Genomic DNA, 22,249 nt, shown 5'->3' on the forward strand with positions numbered 1-22,249 from the left:
TGGGCCAGCACCCCGCAGCGCGACCCCGCCCTCGGATGCCACGCCCCCTTGCGTCAGCCCGACCGCGAGCGTCGCGCACAGCCCACTGGGATTTGTAGTTCTCTAAGTCAGGCGGAGCTGGGTTCTGTCTATTCATTCTCATTGAATCTATGCTAATTGCCGCTACCTTGATATATATCCAGAGCACTTTATGACAGGTGTATACAGTAACACCAAATCAGGCAGTGGTACTAACTCCGCACATTTTTTAAATGTGTATAAGCATTTTGCTTGTATGTATGTCTGTGTTCTACCTGTATGAATAGTGCCCAAGGAAATCTGAAGAGAGTGTCAGATCACCTGGGACTGGAGTTACGGTTGCGAGGTCACTAGTAGGTACAGGGAAGAACCACAAGTGTTCTTATCGGCTGAGTCTTCTCTCCAGCCCCTAAATATGAAGCCTAGGCTGACCTTGAACTCATGATCATCCTGCCTCTCTTTTTTTTTTTTTTTTTTGAGATTATAATATAATTACAAGATTTTTCCTTTACCTTTCTTCCCTTCAAAGTTCCCATGTACCCCTCCCCCACTCCTCTTCAAATTCATGGTCTCTCTATTCACTGCTATTACATGCATATATTTATGCATATAAACATATATATTCCTAAATATGTTGTTTCTATAATGTAACTTGTGTGTATGTTTTCAGTACTGACTGTTTTTGCCTCCACTTCTTAATCATTTTCTATAAGTAAGACCCACCATAACCAGCTTTCTTTTCTTTTCCTTTTTTTTTTTATTGAGACAGGGTCTCATTATGCAGTCCTAGATAGAACTGAAACTCACTACGTAGATCAGGTTGCCCTGACCTCACAGAGACCTACCTGCCTCTGTCCTCCAAAGTTCTGTATTTAGAGACATCTACCACTACATCTGACTTTTTTATTATTAAAATAAAATTACATTTTTTTCTCCATTCCTTTTTCTTCCTTCCAGTCTATCTATGCAACACTTAACCTCCCATCCCCACAACACCCTCAGGAAATCCTGGCCTTCTCTAATTGTGTGTGAGGGTGTGTGGAGGGGGAGTGAACACAGAAATATACAGATACAACATGCTGAGTTGTTTAGTGTTGCATGTATGTGATTTCAAGGATGGCCACTTGGCATTGGATAACCAAGTTAGGGGGCTACCATGGAGGATCTCTCTCTCTCTCTCTCTCTCTCTCTCTCTCTCTCTCTCTCTCTCTCTGAATTCTTTAGCTCTTTTTCTAGGGGTGGGGCACCATGAGTTTCCCCCTTCCACATTAGCTTGTCTATTGGTGTTTTCCTTGTTCACATTTTGTTTAGGCGGCATACAGTGCTATCACAAGTGAATCTTCTGTCTAGTTTCTAGAGGACACAATCTCACAGCACATTTCCTAGTCCTCTGGCTTTTGAAATTTTTCTGACCCTCTCTTCAGAAATGTTCCCTGAGCCTTGGGTGCAGGAGTTGTGTTGTAGATTTATCCATTGGGGCTGAGCACCCCATGGTTAGTTCTTCTCTGTATTCTGACCACTTGCGGTTTTCTGGAATGGTCACTGTCTGTTGCAAAGTGAAGCTTCTTTGGTGAGGTTGGGAGCTACTCTTAAGCTATGGTAATAAGGTTATTTAGAATGCAATTAGCGATTATGCTGGTTTAATAAATAGCAGTAGTAGATTCTCCTCTAAGATTCATAACCTCACTAGCCCCAGCTAGTTGACTAGGCTTCCGATACTAGGCATGATATTTTTCCCCCTGCTATGTGAACTTTAAATCCAATTAGATATCTTCTGGTTGCCACCAAAGTATGAGTGCCACTCCTGCGCCTTTGGGGATCTGCTGGCGGTTGCTGTAGTTCTTAGGACTGTTGGTTGCTTCCCTCTATTAGTACTCTGCGTAGCACCTTCCAGTTCTATGAAAGTTAGTCCCCAGGGAGGACGTTTTCAAAGTAGATCCAGCTCTGGGTCCACTGTTTAAATTGCATGATGTCTTCAGCAAAAGAAATTTAGTCTCAACCCTGGCAACCATGAGCAATGGCAATAGCCTGGCTTGTTTCAGGAATCTCTTGGGCCACCCTGAACAACAATTCAAAAGGTGGTTTCTCATATCTAGCACTGGGATTTTTTTTTTTAATGAGATATTTTATGGCTGTTGAAGAGAGCATTGTCAGCTCAAGTGGCTTAACTTCATTTAAACTATATGTTCCTGTCATGACACTTGTATCATGTGTAATTTGGGGTAAATAAAAAATATAATGCCTTGTACCTTTTTCAAGCATCCTTAGTAGCCAGATGTGACAGCATATGTCATTCATTAATCTCAGCACACCGGAGGCAGAGGCAGACAGTGGAGGAGTGGTACAGGAGGATCACTATGAGTTGGAGGACACACTAGGGTACATGGTAAGTAGAGTGAGACCCCATTAAGGAAAGAAAGGAAAAGAAAGCAAGGAGGGAGGGAGGGAGGAAATGAGACTACCAATATACCTTAGAGAAAAATTGTACCACAGAGTGAATGCATTTGTGCTTTATTCTAAGGTTCCACTAATCTAACAGACCATGTATCAAAAGCACCTAGAAACACATTTGTGATTTTTAAACGCAGACTAGAGATCTTACCTCTGGAAACTCTGATCCAGTAACGTGTGTGTGTGTGTGTGTGTGTGTGTGTGTGTGTGTGTGTGTGTGTGTGTGTTATAAAGGAGGCTGACTAAGAGCAGGCAGGTTGGGCATTACATGAATAGAGGACAGAGTTGCTGTCAATCACAGAAGGTTTGAAGAAGCAAAGGGAAGACTGAGAATAAATGACTTGGGCTACAGATATAGGAGTATATTAACTGTTGATTAAAAAAAAAAAGACACTTGGGGATGAAGAAAGCACTTGCTGATCTTGCAGTGGACCCAACATTCACATAGTGACTCACAACCATTCGTAACTCCAGTTCCAAGGAATCCAGTGCCTTCTTCTGGCCTCTGTGGGCACCAGGCACACACGGGGTGCATATACATAGATACAGGCAAAACACTCTCAGAAAATCAAAAATAAGTCTTTATATAAAAGGAAGATACTTGATAGGTATAAATTTATCTCCAAATCATAGTTTAAGTGAAAAAAAGCAAGGCACAAAACAATAGACTGTGCTCTCACTCCTTTGGATTTTTTTTTTTTTTTTTTTTTGGTGTGTGTTTTACACTAGGTAAACCAGGCTGACCTCAAACTCACAGACATCTGTTGAACTCCGCTGGAATTAAAGGCATGAACCACCATGCCTGACCCTACTCATTTTTGTTTCTTTGACTTATTTTATGGATGTAAACATTCATCTAAAATGCATACCCACCTGCCATGGATATGCCTGGTACCCTTGGAGGTCAGAAGAGAACTGGATTCCCTGATACTGGAGTTATAGCTGGTTTTGAGTTGCCATGTGGGTGCTGGGAACCAAACCCACATCCTCTACAAGAACAGCAAGTGCTCTTAACTGCTAAGCCATTTCTCCACCCCACCTCCTTTTTTTTTTAAGAATAAATATTCATGTGCAGCTGGGCATGGTAGCACATGCCTCTAATCCCAGTTCTTGGGAGGGAGGAGCAGGTTAGGGGCAGCCTGTACTGGAGGAGCAGGTTAGAGGCAGCCTGTTCTATATGAGAGCCTGCTACAAAAGAGCAAATAGAAATGTACACACATATGATCACATGTACATAAAATATTATAGGGGTAAAGTAGTTCCAGAAAAGTACCCCAACAAGTGTGAACAGAAGTACTGGTCAGGAGGACTACAAAGCTACAGTCTAGGGCAAGAGAAAAGCAACTTTATTTTTCTTGGGCAGACTTGCCTTCCTCCAGAACATGGTGGTTACTAACTAGAAATATATTTTAACAGTGAACAGACAGCAGTGAGCCAAAAGCGTTCCAAGTTCTGGTTTGCAGGAAGAAAACAAGTTGCTAAACCTGTCAGATTCCACACCACACTCCCTGGCTGTCCTAAGCTTACCCCATTACTCACTGGTAAAATGTTTCACCTAGGTGCGGAGATTAAGAAGGGCTTGGAGCCTTTCATATTTCTAAAGATCTTTTGAAATATACGACATAGGGCCCTCTTTGGTCCTCATTTTAGCAAGTTACTCTGCATGAAAGCTTTTCTGTAGAAAGCAAACTAGTCTGGAAGCCAGATGTGTATGGCAGTGGTAAAACTGCCTCTACCAGCTCAATGGGTTGTGTTTGGATGCTTTTGTTTGTTTGTTTTGTTGGGTTTGTTTAGCCTATTCTTATGTTTGTTTGTTTGTTTGTTTGTTTGTTTGTTTGATGTAGCAAAGAGGTCAGAAGCTCCACATCTTATTAACATCTTATTGACTCCAAGCAACTAAGACAGAAATATCTGAATGGGCTACCTTCAGTGAGTTCATGCGTACAGTGTCCACACAGCAGCGTTTCACAGCACTCCTGCCAATCCTCTGGCTCTGAAATCCCTGCCCCACTTTCTGCCACTGTGTTCCCTGAGCCTTGGGGAGGTGAGGATTGACATGGATGTTGCATTTAGGCCTGAGCACTGGCTAGTCACTTAGATAAAGGTAGAGGCAGGAAGACCAAGGGTTCAAAGTCATTCTCCACTACTTATGGAGTTATAGGCCAGCCTGAGCTACCTGAAATTCTATCTGCAGATAATAAGTGGGAAGATGATGGATGGATACATACATACATACATACATACATACATAATACACACACACACACACGCGTGCACATACATACATAGATACATACATACATACGACTTAATTTTCTTTTAAACTTGGGAATTTAAGGTCACCCTTATCTGCATATGGAGTATGAAGCCAGCATATCTCAAACACAGAGGTGTACTGGATATATACTGTGTATGTACTAAGTTATACCTTCTAAACAGAAAGAATGCCAGATACACAGGAAGCTAATAGACAAGCACTGGGCGGAGGATCAGAGTCCCCGTGAGTCATTTTCAACATTAGCAGGGAGCAGATGCCTGGAGCAGAAGATCCAAATGTGGGACCTTTCAATTGTGCTTCATGTTCTTCAAAATTGAGAGTGTGGCTTAGTGAGAGATAGTTCTCACAAAGCACAGGTGAGGCGATGCACGGCTAAAGCTTAACTTTATCCCCAGCTATGCTAAACACTTTTTTTTCCCTTGAGACACAGTTTCACATGTAACTCCCTATGTAGGCCAGGCTGGCCTTGAGTTACAAGAGACTCACCTGCCTCTGCCTCCAGAGCGCGGGGATTAAGAGTGTCTACCACTACAACCAGTTTAAACACATTAATTTTTAAGAGGATGGATCTCAGTGGTAGGGCATGCATGAGACCCTGAGTTCCACCTTCAGCACTGCAAAAGAGGAAAAAAAGAATTAGTTTTAAATACTTTTAAAATAAAGATAGGGCTAGCGTGCACCTACATTGGTAGATTGCTCACCTGCCTGGCATGCATAAACCCCTGGATTCAGCAACTCTATCAAAAAGAAATCATTTAATTGGGGCTTGCTTACAGTTTCAGAGAGTTTGACCATAATTATGGTGGGAAGCATGGTGGCCTACAGGCAGACTCGTGGCTGGAGAAGTAGTTGAGAGGTCTACATCCTGATCTGCAGGAGGCAGGAAGAGAGTCTGGGTTTAGAATGGATTTTTCAAACCTCAAAGGCCACCCCCAGTGCCACTCCCTGATGACTAAGCATTCAAATAGGTGTGCCGAGGTGGGCCATTCTCATTCAAATCAACACACCGGGGGCTCTACCACATGGCTTAATCTCAGGATTCAGGAGGTAGAGGAGGAGGATTAGGGGTTCAAAGTCAGCCTCTACTACATATGAAGTCAAAAGCCTGAGCTTCATGTTGTTAAATAAATAAATAGGTGGGTGATAGGTACATTCATGGGTATATAGACAAATGATATTTTAAAATATTTTTAGATAGGAACTCACTCTGTAGCTCAGGCTGGCATCAAACTTAGAGTGAACTCCCTGCTTCTGCCTCCCAAGTAGTGGGCTGATAATGTGTACTTCTGCTTGGCTTTCTTAAATAGACTAGCACTTGCTTATTCTTTGACAGCATGACATACATATAAACAGTGTGTCTTGATCACATGCACTCCCAACTACCTCATTGACCCCAGGCATCCCCAACTTGTCTTCTCGACCTCCCACATCCTCTGCTCTTTCCTCTTCCCAAACCAACAGTCCAGTTAATGCTGCCTGCTGGAATGCTGCCCCACAGCATTGGCTTAGCCTTGTGTGGGTTACTGTAGCTTCAGTGACTTCAGTTGAGTAGCCTTGTCCTGTCCAGAAGACAGCCTCCTTCCCGTCCTCCAGCTCTTACGTGTATTAGTGTAGTCAAGGGAAATATAACTTGCAGAAAATTATTCCAAAGTTTCCACTGATCCAACAGGCAATAACACCAGACACACCTGGAAACTTAAAACAATTAATTTACCTTTTTTACTTAATTCCTTTATTTTTAAGATGTATCTTATTTTTATGTGTATCTCTGTGTATGTGTGTGGGTCCCTTGTGTAGAGGTGTCTGCAGAGGCTGAAAGAGAGCAGCAGATCCCCCCTGGAACTGGAGTTACAGGTAGTTGTGAGCCCACATCAATCATTAATCAAGAAAATGAGCCATAGGCTTGCCTACAAGCAATCTGATGAAGGCAATCTCTTAATTAAGGTTCCCTCTTCCCAGATGATTCCAACTTATGTCAAGTTCAAAACAAAACACTGCACAGATCCCTTCTGCAGGGATATCCCTTGACCAGGTTATTCCTACTGGATACTCAGTGATTATGACCAGACCTTTCACCTTATTAACCATGAATGCTCCCAACACTCAAAGAATGCCATAAACATCAATTCACAAGAATACAAAACCATTAAGTCCTCCATTCTGATACTGGTCTATCTAGCTTTGCCTTTGTCTAATCTCTGTGGAATCTGCACTTTAATTCTGTCCTTCCAATTTCTATGGCATGTAGCAAATGTTTCCTTCTGTCATCCTCCACTAACCAGGAAATGAGTTTGGGTAAGACATGGCTGCAGTATTCTTTCATGTCAAATAGGATTAAAACCTATGCATGCATTCATGATGTTCATGATGTACTATGAACAGATATTAGCGTTGAGAGGAACGTTGGAGTTAGAAGGGTGATGTTGGTTAACACTAAGATGAAAAGTAGAAGGGTTGGCAGCTCAGTGTGAGACTGTCAAGTTGACCAAAGAAAAGAAAGAATGGGGACCCAGGAACAGAGGCTAGCTAGCTGTCCCAATGCCTCCTCAAATGAGGAACATTTCTGAGGGGCCTCTGTCCTTCTATGTCTTCTTATTTTTGGTATATTTAATATCAACAGACAAAACCATAAGTAAGAATGGCCTCTAGGCAAGAAGGTTCGTCTCTTCCAGAAAAGAGACCATCCAGTTTTCACCATGGATTAGTAGCATAAGACAAAAGGACCAAGAAAAGGCTGGAGCTTGGTAGCTGTGACAAGAGTTAGCTCCTCAGTAAACTGAAAGCTGATCATGTGAACTTGAAAATAAAAAGAGGTTAGTCAACGAGCCATCAAAGAGCTAAGACCAACAAGCAACACCTGCCAGGTCAGATGGTCAGCAGATACCCAAGATCAATATCTAACATATCAAGTCAGAGAAGGGCAGAAGGGACTTCAAACTACTTTTCATATTGATTGAGCAGCATGTGACCATCTACCTGGTTGGGCCAGAAAAACACGCACAGAGCCTTGGGCCTTCCATTGATTAGTCTTATGATGAGCCAAGAGAATTAACCAGTCTACCAAAATCACCTGAATCTTTGTTCCATTTCTGTCATAAGTCCTGTAAAAAGCCCTTCAAAAGTAGCTCAGTGGGTTTTCTCCTCTCAGAACTTCTCCCACTGTCAGGAGTCCCACTTTCCCCTAAATGCTCCTTAATAAGGTCTTGCACTCACTTTGCTTAACTCCCACCATGTCTTTAATCTTCATTAGCATGAAAGAATGAGCTCAGGGGTCACTGTCTCAGGCTCATTTCTGGTGACTGAATGAAAATGAGGACATGACTACTCCTAGGTATGGTTGAGGAGAAGGGTTTTATTATAGATATGAGGAAGAGAACAGCCAGAGGCATCTAGAAGAATCTAGACAGAACACGGTCAGCCACCTGAACTGGGCCATGAGAGGAGGGGAAGAGAGAGATCTAGAGAGGAAGATAAGAGAAAGGGAAGAAGAGAGGATAAATGAATAGAGACAAGAACCAAGGACCAGGAAGAGAACCAAGAGAGCACAGAGCCAAAATAGCTGAGTTATGTAGGGATGAGAAACTGAGGAGAGCTGGGGAGCTGGAGAGGTTTGGAGTGGGGGAAATGGTGAGAAGTGCTGAGAGGAGCCAGGACTCTGCGATGGGTACTTGTGATGCTGAGAGAAACTAATGACCAGTGTCCACTTTGCTGTGTTAAATGGGCACCTCAGCCATTTGTTCCAGGTTTCTCTAAGATCTAACAATGACCAGAGTGTCTAGCTTCCTAAGCCTCACACATCTGAGTTGAGAAAACTGTCACCGTTCTCAAGCATCAATAACTTAGATAGTCCTAAGAATTAGAAATAATGGATGAACAACAAAACTCCATGGTACCGTGCATTTAGCATACCAAAGTACTATCTACGTTCAATATCTAGGAAGAAGGGGAAAAATCACTCCCATCAATCAACTTTGTCAAGATGATCTTAAACTTTCCAGGTGCCCATCCAGAGACTTGCTTCCAGCCTTCATCCCCTGGAGCTAAAGTCACAGCTAGCTGTGAGGCGTCCAGTGAGGGTGTTGGGAACCAATTCGGATCCCCTGCAAGAGAAGTATATGTTCCTGACCACTGAGCCATCTGCCCAGCCTCAGTCTCTATTCTTGGCATTGCTTTGCTGTTGCTCATTCTATCTTCATTCTGTAAGGTTCTTCTCCAGAGTCACCCTCTCCTCCGGGTGACTTTTCCTGTGATCTAATTTTCCTTCTTGGTTCAGCCTCTTGTGTACACCCAGAAACCCCTGTGTGACATTTTCACTATCTCACCTCTCAGGTCCTCTGTCCTTCACTGCAGAGGAGTTGAGAGCACAGAGACTGGTGTCAAGTACTCTAGATTTGATCTATTAGGCTCTTGTCTTGTTTCTCTATCAGTTGCTGTAGCAAAATCTACTGACAAGAGCAACTTGAGGGAGAGAGAGGGCTTATTCCAGTTCACAGTTCAGGTTACAGTCCATCAAGACAGAGAACTTAAGTTGTGGAGCGGGAAGTCAAGGCAATGGGAGTTTATAATGACCGGTCACATGACACCTGCAGTTAGAAGAGAAGAGTAGAACATGGGTTTGTTTGGGCTCGGTTTGCCCTCTTCCATTTTGTACAGTCCAGGATGATGGTTCCACCCACAAGTAATGGGTCTTCCCACCTCAGTTTTCCTAATCAAGACAACCCTTACAGATATTTCCAGAGGCTAGCCCAAATCTAGAGAATCTTTCACAGATATTCCCAAAGCGTACCTTCTAGGTGTTCAGTTAACAATACTAGTCATCATGGTTCTAGTCCTGTGATTGGGAAATAATCCCTAAATAGCTTCCTCTCCCATTTTATGAGGTTGATAATGGTGTCTACCTTATAGGGATATATTGATCACTAGAAGCAAAGTACTTAAGAAAAATGTTGATCTAAATATCATCGTTCACCTAATTTAACAAAGGGCTTTTAAGTGACATAATAACTTGGGATAACTGACCATAACTGCAAGCCTATAAGCCTCACACCATCCCTTCTTCATCTTTCTTTCAATTCCACTCATGATCATGCAGCTAGAATTACAGGCCGTTGTAAGACATCCAATCTAGATTCTGGAAACTGAACTTGGGTCCTCTGAAAAGGCAGTACCTGCTTTTAACCACTGAGCCATCTTTCCAGCCTCTGTTGACATTTTCTTTTTTCTTTTCTTTTTTAAAAAAGGCATGGTCAAAAACTGGCTGGCCTCAAACTCACTATACAGCCAAGGATGACCTTGACAATTGATTCTATTGTCTCTACCTCCAATGCTAGGATTATTCACATGTTGATATGAGAATATTGGGGTGTCTTAGGGAGTGAGGGAGCCTTTCACAGGATTTCAGAAACTCAACAACTACCAAAACCATCCTCAGCCAGTACTTTCAGATTCTTGACTCAAGAAGAATCACATTATGAAATTCAGAGCCCACAGAGGATGAGTTTTAGAGAGGAATTTTATGGATTAGAGTTTTATAGGTGATCACTTAAAAATTGGGAGGGTGTAGGAAGAGAGGAGAAAGAAAGTACACCCAGAGCTACAGTTTAGTGGGAGGTTTTTTTATTGGGAAGATACACCATGATCACAGCAATGCTTATAAAGGAAAATGTTTAATTGGGGCTGGCTTACAGGTTCAGAGGTTCAGTCCATTATCATCATGGCAGGAAACATGGCTGCATGCAGGCAGACATGGTGTTGGAAAAGGAGCTGAGATCCTGATCTTGATCTGAAAGCAGTAAAAGGAGACCGACTTGAGCTCCTGAGACCTCAAAACCTGCCACCACAGTGACACACTTCCTTCAATAAGGACACACCTCCTAATAGTGCCACTCTCCCCGTGTCAATCAAAAACACATGAGTCTATGGGGATCATTCCTATTCAAACCACCACCACAGAGGGACCTCAGAGAATAGGGTCCAATCAAATTACTGATCTAGGGGCTTTTTAAAGTATCTATGGAAAAAAACTGGGTATTGTGGCTAGTTTTATGTCAACTTGACACAAGCTAAAGTCATCTAAGAGAAGGAAACCTCAACTGAGAATAGGCCTCCATAAGACTGGGTTCTAGGTAAGCCTGAAGGGCATTTTCTTAGTGATTGGGGCCACCCCTGGGCTAGTGGTCCTAGGTGCTATAAGAAAGGAGGCTGAGTAATCTGTGAGAAGCAAGCCAGTAAGCTGCACTCCTTCATGGCCTCTATATCAGCCCCCACCTCCAGGCTCCAGTCTTGTTTGGGTCTCTATCTTGATATCCTTCAATGATTAATTAAGTTGGAAGCACAAGGCAAATAAATAAATAAATCCTTCCCTCCCTAAGTTGCTTTGGTGATGGTGTTTCATCAAAGCATAGTAACCCTAAGGTTAACTGCGGGGTGGGGGAGGGTTGCTTGTGAATTCAGTCAGCTCCAATCAGGTTTCCAATATCAGTCACTCAGCCATATACAACTGAGAAACAAAGAAACAGGAGCTCTCTTCTGACATCCCGGTCTCCAGCAAAGACAGTCTGAGAACTGCTGCTTCGGGGTCCCTGCCTACCTGAGAAAGTTTCTATCGCCTATTCTGTTAACCATGACATCACCTCTAGCTCTAGTAGATGACTTTAAAGGTCTAAATGTCCTGGATCATCGACACCCTTCTGACTCTTCTCTTATATAGGGAAGGGTGCAGGCTGTGCAGGGTGGAGGCACTGGAAAGAACACAGTGAACCCTGAGGGGAACTCTGGGCCTTCTTGCTGTGTTTGCTAGCATGGTTGGGGACTATGAAGACACCTCCCTAGAGTCTGACCTCACTGGATCTCCTGGGTGGTGATGTCACCTGCTGCTATGCCTGGTCCCTGAGTCTCCACCCACACTGACATCACCCCTGTTGTCTTGGGTTCTGTGGTTGCCGGAGACAATTTCTATGATTAGAATACAGAGAGTCCATTCCTCCCTCAGAATCTTTTCCTCTGTATGGGCAACTTTTCTCTGTCTTACCCTGACTTCCCTAAAAGTATAAGCTCCACTCAGTACTGTGCTCCACTAACAAACTGCCTGGAATCTCTGACACATCAGTCTAAATTGGGAAACGCAGGGGATTTAAAAAAAAAAAAAAAAGGCTCCCTAGTGATCTCTGTCAGACTGTAAGAGGGAAAAGTTGAGCAGGAAGAAATTAGGGCATCTCCTCAACTTTTCCAGTATCTGACCTTCGCAAGCTGGCCCTGTTTCATGCTGGAAATTCAAAGTGCTTTCTGATAGTACCAAATATTTCTCTGCTCTAACTACTGCTCCATTCCTAGATCTGTAGAGATGTGTCTTTGGTACACTTTTCACCCAAGGGCTGGCAGCCCTACATAGCTTCAAGACGGGGCTACTCAAGGTAAATCAGAGTTAGGACTTTTGGCCAATCCCCGGGGAGCAGGCAAAGGTCTAAGGACAAGCTGATCCTTAGCAAACAGTGATGTAGTGAACCGCACTAATGTAATAAAGCCTCCATAAAAAAACCAACAGGACAGGTTCTTACCGGAGCAGCCAGATGCTGAATACATGGAAATTCCCAATTAAATGCTATGTCTGCAGCTACAGAGGGGATTAGCCATGCTCCTCCCTAGCTTCTTCCATGGCTGGCTTAAGGGAGCCAGAGTCGTATACTTGTAACTCATGTTGTAACTTCACTAAGCAGCTAAACTCCCACTGCACCGTAACTCTAAGGTTGAACGGTCTGATAAGATCGGCTGCCTGCCAATCAGGCACAGAGCAACTCTAGCTATAACTTGATGCCACAGTTTGAGCAGTCACTAAAGCGATGAGCTCAGTGGTTCCTCCCTTGAAAAGTCGGCTGCATCCCACTGCAAATGGCCAGGGTGACTACAGGGTGTTTCATTTAAAATCTGCCTTAACGCTTTTCCATTGAACCTGAAAAGAATTTAGTATTTAAAAGCAGTGAGCGACCAGGTGCTAGGAGGTCCCAAAACTTATGTAGAAACATCCAGTGCCTTGGAACTGGAGAGATGGCTCAACCATTAAATACACTTGCTGCTGCTCTCTTGCAGAGGACCCAGGCACAATTCTCACATGATGGCACATAACCATCTGTAACTCCGGTTTCAGGGAATCTGGCACCTCTTCTGGCCTTTCTGGGCACCAGGCATGCACATGGTACACATACACATACATGCATGCAGGTAAAGCATTCATGTATAAGTTAATAAGAAGACCACTCCGTGATATGATTAAGGAGAAAGTTTTATTGTATATACAAGAGAGAGGACATTCAGAGGCATCTGGAAGAGTCTAGAGCAAAGAGAAAAGGTAGTAGATTGAGCATGGCCAGCCAACTGGACCTGTCTAGGAGAGAAGCAGGAGCGGAGGGTGTGGCACAGAGGGAGAGGGCAGGAAAGCAACAGAGAAAGGGAGAGTAGAGAGACAGAGAGAGGAAGACAGAGGCAGAGAAATTGGGAGACAGAGATAGACAAAGAGACAGAGGGACAGAGAGACAGGGAGTAGCCAAAAGTATAAGGGGTGAATAAGGAGAAAGAGTAACTGAGGGAAAGAAGCCCATGAGCTGGAAGGAGTTTAGGGTAGGGGAGAAGGTGAGAAATGCTGGGAAGATCTACAACTTTGAAATGTGTGACAGATACTTGTGACACTGAGGGACCCTGAAGCACAGCATGTACCTTGGTGTGCTAATAAGTACTATGGTTAGCCATTTGTCCCTTCCAGAATTTAGGGAAAGGAAATTTCCTTTGAACCTGACAACACACACACACACACACACACACACACACACACACACACACACAAACACACCACACAAAATAAAAATCAATTAAAATAATAAGCTCCCAGTGCTAGTCCCTGTCACTCAAGCACAAGCAGAAAAGGGTTTAGCAGAGTCAGGGGTTGCCAACACTAGGGTACAGTGATATGCCTGTTTTAGGATATGCCCTGTGTCAGTTTATTGGGTTCCATCTAATGGTTCATCCTCTGGCTCCTTCAATGCCTAATTTCTCCCCACCTCCTCATTCTTTCTCTCTGCTGCTGCTGCTGCTGCTCTGATTGCAGATACAGATATAAGGTTGTAGTGTCAGGGAAATGTTAGTGATCCCCAAAAAAACAGACAGGAGCTGATCTGATGCAACTCACAGCAGGGTCTTTATTCTATTCGAAATAGTTCAGTTCCCTCCCATACCCTCCAGCCCCCACCCTCTGCCCAGCACACTGACTTCCTGCAGGATGGGTATAAGGCAAGGCTTTATAGTAGGCAGCAGGCAGTGGGTGAATGTACAAGCATCTGATTGGAAAGCTACTGTGGCCTTCAACCTAATTGGCTGGTGCGGAAGTCATATCATAAACTTAACTTCTGCTCCCCTCTGCATTGCTGCATAGGTAGGGGGTGAGCTTGTAACCTGGGGGGTACAGGTTTGTTAGGGGAATAACCTGGAGATGCTGGTCTTGTTGAGGGTGTAACCTGGAAACACTAGTCTTATTGGGGATTAGCCTAGAAACTGGAGCTAGGCTCAGGGTTTGTTGGGGAGCAACTTGGAAACTAATGTTAGGTACTAGCCTGTTAGTTTATCTGTGTTCAAACTTAGGTAAGGTTCACTAAAATGGAGTCTGAATTTAAAAGATTTGACCTCTCAAGCTCTTTACTGCTCCAGTGCTACGCTTGCCTGTCTGCCTGCCTAGCTGCTGCCTGCCTGCTGCCATGCTCCCTGCCATGATGGTCACAGACTCACCCTCTGAATCTGTAAGTTGGTCCCCAGTTAAATGATTTTATTTTACAAACTGCCTTGGTCATACTGACTCTTCCCAGCAATAGAACAACAAGTAAGGCAATGGGTATCTTGGCAGCCCTATTCTGGTGCTGGAGGCCAGAGAGGCCCTAGAGAGCGCCAGTTGTCAGGCCACATTGGAATACAGAAGTAGTTTCTAACACCAACTAAGGAAGGGGTCAGAATAGATGAACTTGCCAGTGAGACTGTGGGCCAGCAGACAGAAAACAAGCTTCCTTTTTCCATGTCCTTTTATGTGGGCTGACAGCTGAAAGCAGGGCCCAGAATTAGGGTGGATCTTCTCATTCAAATGATCCAGATTTAAGGTGGATCTTCTGATCCAAATGATCCAGATTTAAGGTGGATCTTCTCATTCAAATGATCCAGATTTAGGATGAGTCTCAACTTCAAATAATTCCACAAAAAGAAATCCCTCTCAGTTGCACCCACCAGCCTGGTTTTTAGTTAATTCCATGTGTGAAAAGGGAACCATGCTATCTGTCCAGTAATGGGCGATTATCAGTGTCTATAACCCACTGAAGGGACAACAATCCGGAGTCTGTCGCTGGCATTACCACAATTCTTTCTATTATTACTCAAGTGGAACATATCCTTCTTATGGTTTGGATGGCAAATATCTTACGAAGAATCATGTGTTTGAACTAGCAGCAAGAGAAAACAGAATATAACTAGCTGCCACAGGCCCCTACTTCCCCCACTACCCGCCTTTCCTGCTACCATGCCTTCTCCGTCCCTGAGGAAATCATTGTGGTTGGTGCTCAGACACCGTAAGTTCATGTCTGGCTATGACATCACAAGGAGCCATAGTGAGGAATGATAGATGCCTGGTAATATCCAGGACTCACTGGTTTTGTCCATGGAGTGTAATAGCTGTTGGCTGGATGGTTGCAGAGTTGGTGAATCTCTAGTGGTGAGCTCCACTAGGACGTTCCAGAACTGTTGACGCTTAAACGAATGACTTTCCTTCTGAGGCTGCTGTTCTTTGTCTTTAGCTCTTACTTATTTATTGGTTTCGGGTATGACTGCGTTTACTCTTATTTTTCTTTCTAATCTCCCATTTGTATTTTTGCATTCTTGGTCATTTTCACTTTGAACGTATTCCTCTACAACAGTTTAAAAACATGCATTAGTTTACATTGACTATAGGGCATGAGCAATCTCACAGTGACATTTCCATACAAGGGCATGAAGAACATTGAGCACACTGCCCTGATCACACTGCCTCTTTCCCACACATTTCAAGTCCCTCACTGTTTCCCCTTTTTGTTGAGACCCTTACTTTCCAAGTAAAGGCTAAGTCACATCAAGTCCTCCTATTCAGAGGGCTGACAGGCCACACTGGATGGTCTTAAGGAAGGGCACCCTGCCCTCTGTGGTTTAGCAGGGAGCCTCCTCCTAGCTGGATCTTCTTGGCAGTTTGTCATGAATCCATGCAAGGACCAAAGACAGAATAAACTTAAGTCTAAAGAGGGACACACCACAGCCCGTCCCTGCCCCCGCTTGGGCCCCTCTGTCTGCGGCTGTCATCCCATGGGCTATCTTCTGTCTTAAGGAGGGTGAAGGGGACACTGAAGCCGAGTGTGTTACAGGCACAGGAGGCCATAACGATACTGAAGCAAAGGATCAAGTCTGTGCCCTTGGGTTCTGCTGGCCAAAGAGCTCAAAGGACATGTCAGGGACAAAACCGCCCAGTGCTGGAATACTCTGCCCAGCACTCCACAGAAGCTCCCCAAACACCCGTGCCTTTGGGAAAACAGGGGACAGTCTAATGAGAAGGAGAGTCTCCCCAAATTTCCAAGCCTAGGCTTGAATGACACCTCTTCCTCCAATCCTAGTCTTTCATCTGTTATGGAGAGGCAGTGGGGAGCAGAACTGTCATGGTGCAGCAACAGAGCCCCTTTCAGGTGCCTTCCTGGTCTCCAAGGTGATGCTGAGGAGGGAGAGTCTGCCCTCTGTGACCTTCGTAAATCAAATATCTGATTAGAGAACTGGCAAGCACAGCTTTGGAGCCCATTGCTGGGCAGCCCCTGTGCCTCCCCTCACTGTGTGATGGGTTAGCTTGTTAGAACTGCTGGCCAGTGCTCTGTGTGGAATGTGGAGGCAGGTGCTGCCTCCAGTGACAGTGAACATTTTATTAAGACAGAACGTCCTCCTCCACCTCTGCTAAACTGCAGTCCAGTGCCTTTGGTATCCATCTGTAGCTGGTTCTGGGTGGGTCCTGTGAGGTCCCTTGCATGTTGGTTTCATGAGACAGGGTCTCCTGAAGCACAGACTGCCCTCCTCATCACTGTGTAGCCAAAGATGACTTCAACTGCTGATCCTCCTGCCTCCACTCTCATAAATTTTATAACTACCGTGGGCTCATCTTTATGGGATTCTCCTGACTTTCACTTTGTCTCATGTCTGTCAGCTGATCCTGGAGGGCTCTCGTCAGGTTGGCACAGCTGAGTTGATCATGTTTACATGTGTGGTTTGTGTGTGTGTGTGTGTGTGTGTGTGTGTGTGTGTGTGTGTGTGTGTGTGTGTTCTGACAACTCCCTCTGCAAACTTTAACCCCATACAACAGTAGTAGTAAGGTTTGTGGCCTCACAAGCTCTAGAGACTTGCTACAGAACAGAACATGTGGCCTTTAGAAAGGGCTTGATAGATTGATTCTCTTGATCGTCTGGGAATACATACACAGTATCAGTTGGAATTAGAAAGCAGCCCTGTTAATACAATCAATCTGTTGGTCTCTTGCTCTTGCCTTGTCAACATCCAGATGCATAAGCAAACAATTTCTGTTATTTGTAAGGACAAACTAAAGAGTTGCGTTTGAGAGCAGAAGGGTCTAGAGTACCAGGAAAGTGCTCCATCTCCCACATCTGTAGTTTTTAGGATCCTGGCTACCAGGTGTTTTCTTGATCATTTTGAACATATCAGCCTACTTTGGACCCTAGGCTTGGGTGAGAAATCTCAGATATAATAGAATGGTGTCATCTTCCTCTCTGCCCCACAGATGTTAGTCTCATGCCCTAGGGTGCCATGTAAAACAGTATTTTGTCACAACTACCAATGTAGTCAGAGCTTTGGAGCCCATTGTCTTTCTTACAATTCCTTGTTTTTTTATTAACAAGGAAAGAGTCCTTGTTAAAGTTTGTGTGTCGAAAGTTCCATAGAGAGTCATGTTTGAATGTTTCCACCAAGTGGTGCTGTTTAGGGAAAAATTATGGACCTTGGACAGTGGGCCTCCCAGGACGGAGTAGATCACTGAGCAACCCTGGGGATAGACATTTGAGTGTAACCAGCCCCCTACTATCTCACTCACCAAGACCAGTCTTCCTGCCTTGGAGACAGAAAGGGAGGAAAACCAGTGGGATGTTCCCAGCCACAATTGCTTGCTCTGACCTCACAAGGAACCATGGTGAGGAATGACAGACACCTGTCCACATACACTCTGGCTGAGGCTGCCTGTGGTCCTGAGAGTACAGAAGCTGTTGGTTGGTTGGAAAGCAATTGGAGTTCAGTGCTGCTGAGAGATTACACTTGGACTTTCTGAAGATGTTGGACCCTGACATAGAGAGGTTTCTCTCCACCCAGGTGACTTTGATTTGCTTTTTGGTTTGGTTTGTGGGTTTGCTGGCTTGATTCTTGTGCTTACTCTTCCGTGTTCCTTATTATCTTCCATTTTGCTTTTTATTAAGTTTTAGGTTATGTTTGTTAAGTTATTTTATTGTTTTCATTTCATGTGTATATTTTATCTCCATGTATGTCTGAGCACCATGTCCCTGGTGCCTTTTGGGGAAGTCAGAAGAGGGGTCAGACTCTCTAGAACTAGAGTGACAGATGGTTGAGAGACTTTTATCTGACACTTGGAATTAAAACTAACATATTCACATAATTGGGTTTTTTAAAGATATCAAACGCTCACTACCACTGCCTGTCGTTCAACTTCTGGGGAATCTAATGCCCTCTTCTGACTTTCAGAGGTCATATAAATAAATTACATAGATTTTTATCACTGTTTTAACCTGTAGTGCCTGTGAGTGTGCTATATGGGTGCCCTTAGAGGCCAAAGGTATAGGATCTCCTGGAGCTGGAGTTAGGGCAGTTGTGGGCCCTGACTTGGGTCCTAAGAAACAAATGCAGGCCCTCTGCAGGAGTAACAGAACTTCTGGACTCCAGAGTCAGCGCCCAGCCTGGACACTGTAGGTTTTCCAGCGTCTGTAGTCTTATTAATTTCCCTCGAAACTGACTTTCTTGGTGTCTTTGTTCACAATGCATGCTGAAATGAGGTGAGGGGATGGTGTTTCAGTCCATTGAGCAGCAATTACGGTGTGAAATCCTTTGTGTTGTTCTTTCAGTTTGCTGTTGGTTCCTATCAGCCTGATCTATGTCATATTTTGTGTCTACTGCTTTGGAAGACGCTTTGTTCTTCACTTCTCAAGCATTCAAAGTGTCTGACTACCTAGTATCTGACTTTTTTCTTGTCATTTTGATGTAGGAATCTGTAATTATAAACATATACTTGGGTCTGATTTTAAATGTTTTTCTTTCCCTAATATCAAGTTGGGTTCCTATCAAGGAAGGCCTGATCATAGAACAGGACCTGGAGGCCTGCTATTCTATTGAGGAGAACTTCACTACTGACTATAAGGTGATGACAACCCTGGGCACAGGAACCTGTTTATTGGTCAAACTAACCTACCATGTTCCCACACTGACTTCTGTGGCTGTAAAACTTGTCATGAACACCACAAAGTATGCCTCACTTATCAGCAGGCAAGTCAGCATTATGAAATCCCTTACCCATCCTAGTATTATCAAGGTGTTTCACCTTGTCCAGGTAGCATAACTCAGAGGGAGAGCTTCTAGACAGCATCCAGGAATATGGGTCTTTAAGAAGACAGCGAGGGTTGAAGGATGTTTGCCCAGATACTTCATGGGGTGCAGTATTGTCATGATAACCACATTGCCCATAGAGACATAAAGGCCAGCAACATTTTGATTGACTGACTGGGAATGCCAAGTTGTTTGATTTTGGCCTGGTTGCTAAAGTCATTCCTGGACAGAAGTTGGTGGATTTGATTTCTGTGGCATGCTGTCCTACTGTGCTCCAGAACTCCTTCAAAGGAAGGAATACAAGAACTACCCCATCAATGTCTGGAGTTTAAGGGTATTCTTCATTTTTAGGGTGGGCAGATGTGTGGGGAGCACATCTAGAGTTAACTTTAGCTGACTTCTTCCTTATAATTAATCATGAGTGCATTTGCTGACATCTGTCTTTGTTTTTAGGTAAGATGTGTGATATATCCTGCCAAGTTCCTCTTCTTAAGCATATGTCCTTGAGAGACTCTCCAAGCCTGAAGAAAATGGTCTTAGTCAAATATAGATACTGTGTACCATAAACTTGCCACATAATAATTTGTACTCATTGTTCCAGAATGGTCATGTTTTATGTTGCTTGCCTTTAAAAGACACTTAAAATACATCCACTGTTGTCGTGGTCTTGACCTGCAGCCCGCCCATATCTGTTTCTTTCATTTTCTTTTTCCCTTTCCTATAATTATCCTCACTCTCTCAGCTGTGATTTTTGTGTTGACTGACAGGTTGTCTCCAGCAAGTGGTACCCAATGTGAAGGCTCAACTATGGGAAATGCACTAAAGGATACTGCTGGAAGTGAAGTGCTTAGGGAAAAGTGGAATTGTTGGCAGTAGTGAGTAATTTTGGGAAGTATAATTCATAGGAAAACTTAGATAAGGGAGCTTGAAAAAGATAAGGGACCTAGGAAAATCAAAAAGACATAGAAAAAAGAGAAAGAAAAAAGTTAGATAAGAAACAAGAAAAATAGGACAGGGACAGAGTTGCTTGCTTTTTGTATATGTGCTCAGAGATATGCTTACAGTATGGGAAGTTAAGGTAAGCCAGCAGCAGTTGCTAAAGTTATTAGATTTTGTGGAGGAGGTATGTCCTTGGTGTCCTGAAGAGGGGACCATAAATTTAGAAACCTAAACCTTGGACAAAACGTGCATGATCATTATGATACCCAGGGCCCTGAGAAAATCCCTGTGAACATTTTTAGCTTGTGGGATTTAACTGAGGACAGCCTGGATACTAGAAATGACAACGAAACGGTTCCAAGCGGTGGTAGATCCTCTAGCAGTGATCATTGCTAAGTACATTAAAGATAGTGCTGCCAAGCCTCCTGCCCCTCCTGTTTATGAGGACAACAATACTGAACTACAACAACACTGAAAGAGTAGCCTCTTGATCCTGAGGAAGAAGACTTAGAGGAAGAAGTTGTGAGATATCATAATGAGGATTGACCTTACAGGCTTTTGAGTAACCTGCAGACAGAAGAATAAAGGTAAACAGAAGGAGCAACTTCAAGAATCCACACAAGGTCTTATGCATTTAAAGTAAAAAAAATAGGGAAGTTACAAGTTGAGGAAAGGAGGCAGGGGAGGATATTATCACACCTAGTATTATAGCAGGTCTAGATCCACCTACAAAGAGACAGGATCCTTCCTAAGAATGGGGGAAAGGCCTTTACCTTCGAGAAAAACTTATGTCCCGATTGCAGATCACCGCTGTGTGATCTAGATCAAGGAAAGGATATACAAGGATTTAATTTACTATTGTGTGTAATTTTAAAATACATGTTTCCAACTTTGTCTGGGAGCTGCGACTGAGCTTTGGCCTCTACAGGCTTCCTTTTGTTCCTCCTGGCTTTGGTCCACCAAGTCATCAGCACTGACCTGGCTTCTCTCTCTCTAACTCCCTTGCTCTGGTAGTCGACCACTCCACTAGCCCACTCCCATGACCCTTGCCCCAGGAGGAATCTCATTACCAGCCCCACCCGAGACCTCTAAATCCATGAATAAAAATCACACACTCAGCTTATCACTTTACAGTTTGCCTTTCCTGGCACAATTGCTTGGTGTAGAATCTACTGACTGGAAAGTTATGCCCACATTAATTAATTATTCCTGTCTCTCCTCCACATCCTTGGCCACCCACCCATATCAGAGGCTGCTGGCCCTAACTGTCCCTGAAGCCTTACATGATTGCAGTGTCCTTTTCCCTCCAAGGCATAGCAGAAAAGCCCCTCTTATTCCCTGTCTCCTTTTTCCTCCTGGGACTCGGAAGTCCCACCTGTACTTCTGTCCAACAATTAGCAACATGCCTTCTTTATTGACAAAATCAAGAACCAATTAGGGAACCGGACCTTAGTATCAGCACCTCCCCACTACAATTTACAGTGTCCTGAATTTGAATAACAGGATACACAGGACCATCTTGTTGGAATTCAACAACCTAAACAACTGAAGGAATTCAAAGCTACATGAGCCCAATATGACCATACTGCTCATTTTACTATGGCTATACTTGGTTGAGTTATAGAAGCTAATTGGAAACAGCTGGCTAAAGCTTGCTTAAGTAGAGGGGATAATTTATTTTGGAAAATAGAATTGCCGAACATTGTCAAAGACCTGCTAGATTGAATGCCCATGTTAATGATGCTGGAGTAAATTATAAAATGCTGGCCGGAGAAGGACAATAAACAGAGATATCCCAGCAGTTGATGTAGAATCCTGGAGTCAGTGCACAGATTAGCACTGCTGAGCATAAAACTTGGGATACTTTACCTACAATTGGATGCTTCATCAAGACTTATCAAAAATAAGACAAGG

At 43.8% G+C, this 22,249-nt stretch overlaps 1 long non-coding RNA gene across 2 annotated transcripts; it reads left to right on the forward strand.

Annotated features, from left to right (window-relative positions):
* The first annotated feature begins 17,970 nt into the window (after positions 1–17,970).
* Smokxl-ps3 (sperm motility kinase X like, pseudogene 3) lies at positions 17,971–20,073 on the forward strand. 2 transcript variants are annotated; one of them, XR_015687247.1, is made up of 3 exons: positions 17,971–18,154; positions 19,124–19,336; positions 19,850–20,073. It is a non-coding gene; the product is annotated as a sperm motility kinase X like, pseudogene 3 (long non-coding RNA). The 2 variants fall into 2 exon arrangements; XR_015687248.1 differs by having other exon boundaries at positions 19,124–19,211; positions 19,850–20,045.
* The last annotated feature ends 2,176 nt before the right edge of the window (positions 20,074–22,249 follow it).

Source organism: Rattus norvegicus, chromosome 4 (genome assembly GCF_021556685.1).
Source record: "Rattus norvegicus strain SHRSP/BbbUtx chromosome 4, alternate assembly SHRSP_T2T, whole genome shotgun sequence".
NCBI classification, from domain to species: Eukaryota; Metazoa; Chordata; class Mammalia; order Rodentia; family Muridae; genus Rattus; species Rattus norvegicus.